This window comes from Mus caroli, chromosome X, assembly GCF_900094665.2.
Source record: "Mus caroli chromosome X, CAROLI_EIJ_v1.1, whole genome shotgun sequence".
NCBI lineage: Eukaryota > Metazoa > Chordata > Mammalia > Rodentia > Muridae > Mus > Mus caroli.
Window position 1 is genome coordinate 56,798,013 of NC_034589.1, and position 11,019 is coordinate 56,809,031.

The following is an 11,019-nucleotide window of genomic DNA, read 5'->3' on the forward strand; positions in this document are numbered from 1 at the left end:
TATAAAGTTTGCAAGACCAAGGGTCCTCTCTTCCCAATGATGGCTGACTAGGCCATCTTCTACTACATATGCAGCTAGAGACATGAGCTCTGGGGTACTGGTTAGTTCATATTGTTGTTCCAACTATAGGGTTGCAGACCCCTTTGTGTTCTGAAGTGTGACATCATCTATGAATAGTTAATTTCTCTTTGATTTCCATTCCTTCTCTTCCAACAAGGCAAAGGATTTATACACATCCTCTGATATGTTAAACTAAATGGGTTTTGTTGAGATATATAACAGGGACACAATATTTCTTCTATTTGTTGTAGAACAATGAAATCTTTTAAAGCTACCATATTTACATCCTTGTCACATATGAAGATCAAATGTATTCATTAGTGAGTTTTTATTTTTAAAAGGGACAATTTTACTTATAAGTCATTTCATTTATTTATTCTAAAAATATTCACTGTTTGTGCTAAACTCTTACAATTATGGTATATTAATTTTCTAGGAGACCCATTACCAAGTACCACAGACTGCGTGGCTTACTGGTTGGCTTGTGAATGAGGCATGCCAACCTTATTTCCACAGTTTCTTCTCCTGTGTACAGGACTTTGTGTCCAATTTTTCTTTCACATATACATTCCAATAATAATGGTATGGGGTCTTTCCAATGACACCATTTTATCTTGATTACATGCATAAAGACAGTGTTTCCCAAGAAAATTATATTCTAAAGCAAGGGGTTTCAAAGTTGTATATTTCTTTCTGAGAAATATACAGTTCAATTTATAGCAGATAGTAAATTGAATAAGATACTATCATACTTGCCAAAATGATTCTTCAAAGATTGACTGGTCATAAACCATTTTTCCTGTGCAGTATAAGAAAATGTATTTAATAAAAGTATATGCTATTATGAAGACAGGCTGTCTTTGAATGAAAGGCATATGATTAGAAGATGCACTTGTATAACATAGAGGATAAATTTTAATGTAAATTTAGTTGTTTTTAAAGAGATTGAATTAAGTTACTTTTTGTGTTTATTTCACAATTAATATCTCTGAGTACTTCTATTCTAACCACAAACCTTCTGGAACGTTCTTTTCCTGCTATGATTTTCATACTACTATAAAGAACTTGCCATTATGTCAAAACTTATTTTTTACTTACCTTTAATAGAATGTAACTCATATGAAAGGTTTCTGTGGGAAAACTGCTTTCTCTCTCTCTGTCATAGAGCCAGTTCAATTAACACAGAACACTCAACCTTTGGAATCTGGTTTATGTACAGGAAGTTTCCTCATATACCAAACAATTCTCCATGGGATACCAGCTGAGTTTTCTACAAGGTAATTCAATTTTGATGTAGTCTACCATGAGATAGCACTAGATGTCTCTGGTGAAGCGCTCTGACATTATTTCAAAGACTAGTTGCAGACAATGGGTTTGTTTGCTTGTTTTATATTTGTTCTCTTCGGGGTGGGTCTGTACTTATGGGTTATTGAACTTAGGGAAACACATTTGCTAGTTTATTGTGCTAACAAAGGGCATAAATAAACAGCAACATGAAGAGATTTAGGGAACATGATGTAGGACAAGATTTAGGGGATGGTCATTTAGTTTTTATGCCTTCTTTTAGTGTTCCATCCTTCAGGCATCTCTATGTATTTGACAATCTGGAATCTGGAAACTCTCCTTTGGAGGTTTTTTTTTTTCATTTTTTTTAATTAGGTATTTTCTTCATTTATATTTCAAATGCTATCTCGAAAGTTCCCTATACCATCCCTTCCCCCCCCCCCCGCTCCCCTACCCACCCACTCCCACTTCTTGGTCCTGGTGTTCCCCTGAACTGGGGCATATAAAGTTTGCAAGACCAAGGGGCCTCTCTTCCCAATGATGGCTGACTAGGCCATCTTCTGCTACATATGCAGCTAGAGGCATGCGCTCTGGGGGTACTGGTTAGTTCATATTGTTGTTCCTCCTATAGGGTTGCAGACCCCTTCAGCTCCTTGGGTACTTTCTCTAGGTCCTCCATTGGGGGCCCTGTGTTCCATCCAATAGCTGACTGTGAGCATCCACTTCTTTGTTTGCCAGGCAGTGGCATAGCCTCACAAGAGACAGCTATATCTGGGTCCTTTCAGCAAAATCTTGCTGGTGTATGAAATAGTGTCTGTGTTTGGTGGCTGATTATGGGATGGATCCCTGGGTGAGGCAGTCTCTGGATGGTCCATCTTTTCATCTCAGCTCCAAACTTAATGAATTTATGAAATTCCTTTGGAGTTTTATGAGGCTATTGATGATCAATTAAGCCTTCAGCCCATCTTTATTGTCAGAAGCTGCTAGAACAAGCAGATCTTAGATTTCTAACTGTGCTGTTAGCTTTCTTGTTCCTGAAGATATGTAGAGCTCTCTCATCATTTTAGAAATCCAAAGAGTTTTAGGGGTTGTATTCTAGGAAGCTATTTGTTATACCACAGTACCACTGTCTGTCTTATCTGTTGTGATCTCCCTAGAGACCATAGTGTGGCACATAACAGGTGCTTAATAAATAGTCAACAATTGAGAAAAAACCAAATTGTCTTGTATATAAGTAAAAGTAGCATCTTTAATTACATTTTCCTTTACTTCTTTTTCCAAAGCGAGGACAGAAAGATAAAGTAATCTCGAGGTCTAAAAGTCACATCAAATAGTGACTGAGTCTTCTTACAGTGTACCAATTTAGAGGATTCCAATTAAGATGACTAAGAAGTTAAGATTCTAAAGAAGATGGTTTGTCCTTCCATGTTGGCCAGGCATTATTCTGTTATATACAAAGAGACATAGAATTTGGCTGCCCAGACTTGTAGAATTTTGTTCCATTTTGCTTCTTGGTCCATCTTTATAAGTTAAAAGCCTATTCTGCAGTAAACCCTGCAATTTCCTCAGCATGACAGTTGGGAGGGATTGCTTGGCCAGAAAGCTTTGCAGTACAACATAAATGGAGGGTTCACTGAACCACAGAGCCTGCTCTTTCATTTCACTATCAGACAATGGCACAATTACACGCAATTACTTATTAGATGTTTGAAAACTATTGTAAAACTCCAGCACCATTTGCCAAAAGTAATTTAATGAAATTGGGCATAATTGTGCCTTGAGCTGAATTCTTGTGATTTGCCCATAGTTAGATGACTCGGTAGAAATTATTTAGCTGATGAATGAATAAAAATACATAGGAAGAAATCTTTTCTTGGTCACTAGAAATGTATAGTGTGGAAGCTAAAACCTATTTGCTTGCTGGGATGCTAAGCCCGATTTTAAAGGAAAAGAAGATGTCTCAGACTCTGCAATCCATTTGATATTTTTACTGACATCTGAAAACAGGTATAGATTTTAAATGCTGTTTAGCTATCTTAACTTAACAAATATGACAACGATGCAAAATTTCCCCAATATGGATAGGAGAAAGCTTTCCAAAGTTTGTTAGAAGTTCATTCTATAAAATAGTAGTAAAGAAATAAAATCAGATTTCTTTTGTTTCTCATGTGCAATGTGATTATATAGACCAAATAACTAATGCCTTAGCTCTAGACTCCAGCATTTCCTATGGAGAATGAATTTTTGTTAAAATATAAATTCAAGCATCATTCTTCACCTTTATGTATAGATAAGTTATTACTTAGGCAGCTCTGTTCTTCTGTTTTATGTTTCTTTCTATGAGGTATTTTCAGTTTTTCCAATTAGTATTTATTTGTTAGTGTAAACATGTATTGAAAACACAAAAACAAAGTCAAGGGACTCAATTCCAAACTCTTCACCCAGAAACAACAATTAACACTGCTAAATATCTCTGTAATACGTCTTTCTGAAAATATGCCAGTAATTGAATAACTGGGTAGTTGCTCTAAGAATTTTGACAAAAAATTAGATTACACTGCACCATTTTAAATTTAAAATAACACATACAAATTGTTTTGGATTTAGTAAGAAAAAAGACTTCATAGATCAACAAATAATTATGCAATTGTTATTGATATACATATCTTATTAATTCTTTGAGAACTTCATATATTTTTATTTAATCACATTTACCCTGATCACCCAACTCATCTGAGATCTACCTCTCATTCCATATCCACACTTTCAAATTTGTGACGTAATTTTTTGAACATTTCCAGTCCAGTTTAATTCAGTGCTAGATGTATCCTCTTGAGTGTGTGAACATCCACTGGAGCGTTTTCCTCCCATTAGAGATCACACCCTTAAATAAAAATAATTCTCACTTTCCTGTTATGTATCAATTACCAAAGTTATTCATCTGTTTTCATATAATCATCCACATCCCCTTACAAGCAATGATCCCTGAATTTTGGTAGAAGAGGCTGTGGCACTGATATCCCTTTTAGGGCTGAGCACTCCATGGTCTCGTCTTTGCATCTTGAATATTTGTGAGCCTCTCTGCTAATCACCATCTACTGCAAAAACAATTCCTCTGATGGGGGTTAACTGGTGTACCAATTTAGGTTATAACAAGTCATTGGCAGTTGGCAAAACACTATGTCTCTTTAGCAGAGTTACAAATTTATAGTATACTATACAAGTAGGAAATGAATAAATCAAATTTCCCCTATTTGTTAGTGATAAAAATCCTATACTTAAAAGACTCTAAATATTGTGCAAGAAACTCTTAGCTGTGATAAATATTTTTAGTAAAGTAACAAAATACAAAATCATCATCTCACTATATAGACTAAACCTTTTACCAATTAGGTATGTAATCTGAGCTGGACTTGAAATTACTGCAATCCTCCTGTTTCAGCTTCTTTAATGCTTTGATCTGTCTAGACACAAGTTCTTGACACCAAAAATGATACTTGGTATGGATTCCATTTGTGGAGTGAACTTTTTTTTTTATAGGTAGCACTTGGCAAAATTTATTCGTGAATAAGAAAATAATGTAAATGAAATAAATACCTAATTAAAAAATAAATAAATAAAAAGAAAAAAAAGAAAATAATGTAATGGGTAAAAAAATGAACTAAATGAAGAAATTCCATAACATGTATCCTGATACAAATATTTAAAATGAAAATCATGGTATAAACTGTATAATAATTCTAAAGTTCATAAACCTAATGTTACTTCATTCCAACAAACCGATAATGAAATGAAATATATGTGCCNAATTTTATTAACAATAAAATAATTCCTGATGATAAACAAATAAAGGAAATCCAGTGGTAGTCTGAAATGTACATATATTTAAATGTACAGAAAACATATTCTATTCATATCAAGACATATTCATATCCAAGGAGAATTTGTTTGTTTTTTATTCATATCATCTTTCATTTATTGGTTTATGAGTTAGTTACGCCAGTATTTTTATATTCTTTAGAATTTTTCACGTATCAGTTTATCCATGAATAATAGTAGTTTTATTTCTTTTTTTTAATTTTTAATATTTTTTATTACGTATTTTCCTCAATTACATTTCCAATGCTATCGCAAAAGTCCCCCATACCCCCCCCACTTCCCTACCCACCCATTCCCATTCTTTTGGCCCTGGCATTCCCCTGTATTGGGGCATATAAAGTTTGCAAGTCCAATGGGCCTCTCTTTCCAGTGATGGCCAACTAGGCCATCTTTTGATACATATGCAGCTAGAGACAAGAGCTCCGGGGTACTGGTTAGTTCATAATATGTTCCCCCTATAGGGTTGCAGATCCCTTTAACTCCTTGGGTACTTTCTCTAGCTCCTCCATTGGGAGCCCTGTGATACATCCAATAGCTGACTGTGAGCATCCACTTCTCTGTTTGCTAGGCCCGGGCATTGTCTCACAAGAGACAGCTATATCTGGGTCCTTTTAGCAAAATCTTGCTAGTGTATTCAATGGTGTCAGCGTTTGGAAGCTGATTATGGGATGGATCCCTGGATATGGCAGTCTCTAGATGGTCCATCCTTTCATCACAGCTCCAAACTTTGTCTATGTAATCAGAAAGTTGTTGGTTACTCTCATGACATTTGTGCCACATGATTGCTTTCTCCAGTGGATATAGTTTACCAGGCAACTCACTCCTATACATCACGAAGTTCATAGCTAAATAAGTTTGATGAATTATTTTCTACTTTGGCAGTGTGCTTAGACTTCAAGCATTGTGAAAGTCAGCCAGTAGAGAAGAAGCTCCCAGGTCAGAAGTAGCTTGATTTTTCTGTGTTCTGTATGTGTTTTATGTGGTTTCTTCAGCAATAAGATCTATTCATCAAGTTCTGGAGGGCTAAACCAAGAACAATAGCTGTGACCTGTAATATTGCAGAGTCTGTTGGTCTACACTAGCCAACAACTCCAAAAGGAGTAACCTGGGACTGAGCTCTTTATTGGTTAGTCTGTGGTATATAGTGGAGAAATTGTTGCCCCAATATATGGCAACTCCATTTAAACTTTTTATGTATTATATGATTATATTTTAAAATACTTCTGCAGTAGTCATTTTTCTTAGGACTTTTTCATAAGGTCTTTAATGTTCAGTGTTTTCCCTGCCTTCCTGTCTTCCACTCTATTTAAGACTTCCTTTTGTTCCAATGTTCTCTATTTCTGTTATACTACCATATTTTTTCCTTTCCTTGAAAGCACCCCCATCACATGTCCTCTTACTAATTTCTTGACCTTTGTGGGGATTCCAAATGAAAATACATATTTAAAGAGTTAATGTTAACATGCATAAATGAGAGGAAACATGGCATTGGCTTTTTTTTTTTTTTTTGGTCTGTGTTACCTCATTTAGATATTTCCTGATCCATCCACTTACTTGTGAATCTTCATTTTTCTTAATAGTTGAACAATATTTCATTGTTATTGTACCATATTTCTTACCCACTCATCTCTTGATAAGCATCTAGGATGTTTCCATTTCCTGAATACTGTGAATAGGCAACAGTGAACATGAATTAGCAATTGTCTCTGTAGTATCTTACACAGTCCAAAAGGCTAAGATTATAAACATGGCAACAAATGTAGATATGAGCAAAGTTAATACTTATTCATTGATAGTGAAAATGCAAACTAGTACAGCCACAATGAAATCAGTGTGAAGGTTCTTCAAAAAGTTGAAATAGACCTACCAGATGATTCTATTACTCTCTTGGCAAATTATCATTTTCTTTGTTTTTCACCACCAGAGAGAACTTTAGATAGTCCTTGTTAATTACTTTGATTTTGTTAAACCTATTAATATTTAAATTGACTTTGCATGCCCTGGTCTCCATAATTGTTTGGTTTAAAGTATCTAAAAACATCTAAAGCTTACAGCAACTTACTTCTTTAAAACTTCTTTGTCTTTAAGTTCAATATTTTGATTATTTTATTAGTTAGCTAGTGATATAGTTAAGTTTTTTTTTAGGCAGTCTTACAAAACCCCTTGAATGTATATATATATGTAAAAAAGACATTTTCCTTTACATGTAAAGAATATCTTGGGCAATGTCTGTGAAACTATATGTTATGATTCTGTCCTCCTGTGCCCTGGGATTACACATAAAGCTCTGTCTTCTTATATTGTTAAATTTCTTTTTACAATGACTTCTCTATCCATCTTTTGTCTGGCTATATTTCATTGAGTTGTTAATATAAATGCTCTCTATTATGAAGATCTGTTGTTGAATGTTGTTATGGAGAAATATAAATTGAGTTTTATATATACATGCATTTGCTTGTGTATATGTAAATATGTATTTTTTCTTTTGTAATTGTCTTTTCCTGCTTATCTGAATGATGGAAGAATTCTTGGAAGCAGTGTTTAATGACTCTAGTCTCAAGATTTGGATCTTGCTTTTTCTCCAGGCTATTTATTTATCATCTCTGTCTGATTCTTATGAGAGGATAGCAAATGGAATGAATGTTTAGGCTTTTAATAATGCACTTTTCCTTAGTACCACTTCTGTAGGGTTATGGAGGGTCAAATCCATTTCTAGTCATCCCTAGAATATCAGGATTCTTTTGTTTTTTCACCACTGGCCATCATTTTTGGAACTGATTGGGATGGGGTTATATCCACCTCTTAGTTTACTGTTGGCAAAATTGTCAGCCCTTAGCTAGGATCAGGCTCTTGCACCTGTAATCCTACTATTTGGAAGGTTGAGCAGGATTGTCATGATTTAGATGCCAGCCTGGACTATATAATGAGATCTAGTTAATTCTGATAGCTTGTGTTACAGAGTCACATCCTGTCCTAAAAGAAAAGTTGTTGTCTTCCTATTGTATTATTTTAGATATTTGTGTGTGTGTTTTTCATTGCAGAGACTAATTTTATTCTGCTGAGTTTTATGAAAGTTGAAAATAATAATGGCTATTTGATTTTTTCTATGATTTGTTCTTTTTTTGGAAATTTCTATTTATAGCAAAGACATAAATAAGGCTTTGCCAGTGAACACTTTTCTTTTCATGGTACTGTAGATGAAATGCAAGACCTTGGACATGTCAGGGAAGCACTGCAAGAGCTGACTTCTTTCTCTAGCTTAACAGTGAACATTCTAATATCCTATTTATTATAAGTATCTAGCAAATACAGAGGATATCTTTAACAAGGAAATTGAACAAAAGTGATTGTTAATAAAATAAAAGATTATTAGCCATGTACCCTTTCCATGTAAATGTTTATGCATAAAATGCTAATAAATTGATAGTATGTCAAAGCAGCCCTAATAAACGAATAAAAATAGTAAATTTGATATTTAGTTCAGTGTGATTATTTCTCTGTGAGATGTAAAAGCCATGTGAATAGTGATGGATCACTGAAGAATTGTAACAGAGGTGATGCGCTTAGCCAGAAATCATAACTTGTCTGTTATTTGTGGAGTGGAGAGATACTAACAAAATAATACATTTTATTTAGTTGCAAAGAATATACTGCAATACCTGAAATTAATAGTGTGCTTTATAAGCTTTTTTGACTATATTAGACTATAGTGGAGGATATTGATTACTGAAGGTAAAACCTTATGGATTAACAAGAATGAAAATTATATCTGAAGTATTTCATTTGTAGAATATGTATGCTATCCAGTAAATGAAGCAACACTGAATAACAAAGTACAACTGAACTTGACTTGTGACTGTGAGAGTCAGGGTAACTTTGGCTGTTGTGAGAGGGAAAATAACATTAACTGTTATGGGTCAAGAAGATGCCCTAGGACAATAAACTAGCCTGTCACAATAGAGAGGAAGAATGTTGCTAGATGGTAAGAATATTCTGCTGTTGTGGTGAATATGGCACAAAACCAGGCCAAGTAAAATAGGGTTATAGCTTTGAAATAATACATTGTTGGGACATGTTTTTCTAGATCTACCACAGGCATCTATTTTTTACTTATATTATCACATATCTATACTCAGGCACCATCTGATCCATCTATCAACTCCAGTGCAGTGCAAGTATCACTACACATCTCCCTAAACACCTTTTGTGTTAGATAAGTTTTCTGTCTACTTGACACAAGCTAGAGTCGTTGTAGAAGAGGGAACCTCACTTGAGAAAAGTACCCTGTCCAGATAGGCCTGTGAGTGAGCCTATGGTATATTCTCTGAATTGATGATTCATGGTGGGGGGCAAGCTCACTGTGAGCAGTGCCACCTTTGTGAAGTTGATTCTGGGTGCTATAATAAGGTAGACTGTGCAAGCCAGGAAGCAGTAATTCTCCATGGTCTCTGTGTATCAGCTCCTCCCTCCAGGTTCCTGCCCTTGTTTGAGTGTTTGCCCAGATTCCCTCAGTGATAGACTGTACTATGGAACTGTTAGCTGAAATAAACCCTTTCCTTCCCAAGTTGTTTTTGTTCATGATCTTTTATCATGACAATAGAAACTCTGATTAAAACACCTCAGCATTCATAGATAACACGGATAATAACTTCCTGCTGGATGATTTTCATTCCTGTACAGTATTTATCTATAGCTAAATCTATCACTTATCAAAATTTAAATAAATATATACTTTCATATAAACAAAACATCCATTATCTTAAGAAAGTTACTTCATGCTTTTTTCCTTCATTAATAACCCAATTTCAGTTTCCAAGGCATCATGATCTGATATCTATCTATCTATCTATCTATCTATCTATCTATCTATCTATCTATCACCTATTATCATCTCTCTATATCTATATCTACATCTATATCTATATCTCCTTATAAATTAGTTTTGATTTTAATGAAACTCCACAGAGATGGAATGGCAAGTAAAATCGTGTCACTATTATATCAGTATATCTTAGGAAGGTGGCCCTTGTGGGTCTCAGGGTTTGTAGTTGGATGACATTGATGATTCCCTTTTTCCTCTCACTGCCTGCTGAGTACCTAGAAGCTTTATGAATGGTCATTAGAAGGAATGAAGCTTCTAGTTGGGCCTCAGTTTGATTTGTCCAGTTTGAATAATATAAGAGTTTTGCTTGTTGATTTGTTTTCAGTAATAAGGCTTTACTGTCAGGTGATGGAGAGTTACCACAAGCATTGGCATTTGTTTTTGAGATGGGGACTGTAGACTCTCTTTTACCAACAATTGAATGATATGTCCCCCATCTTTATACTGGAGGGTTTACTTGGTAGCATAAGATGTCTAGTTTGGAGTATTGTCACATCAATTATCTTGTGAATCGTTTAAATTCTCTTCATATGTGTTAATATAGTTTTATGTCTATTGCTGCAATAAAACAGCATGACTAAAAGCAACTTGGGTGCAGAATATTTCACCTTAAAGTTCATAGTCCATATAAATCCAGAGAAGTCAGGGTAGGTAACTCAAGGAATGAACCTGGGAGTGGGATCTGATGCAGAGGCCATGGAGTAGTTCTGCTTACTGGCTTTCTCACCTTGTTTTACTCAGCCTGCTTTTTCATAAGTGTGCAGGTATGGCACCACCACATCAATCAGTAATCAAGAAAATGTAACACAGGCCAATCTAGTTGGCAAAATTTCCTCAATCAAGTTTCCTTCTTCTTAAATGAGTCTAGCCTCTGTCAAGTTGCCATAAATATAACCAGCACATGTGCATATAAT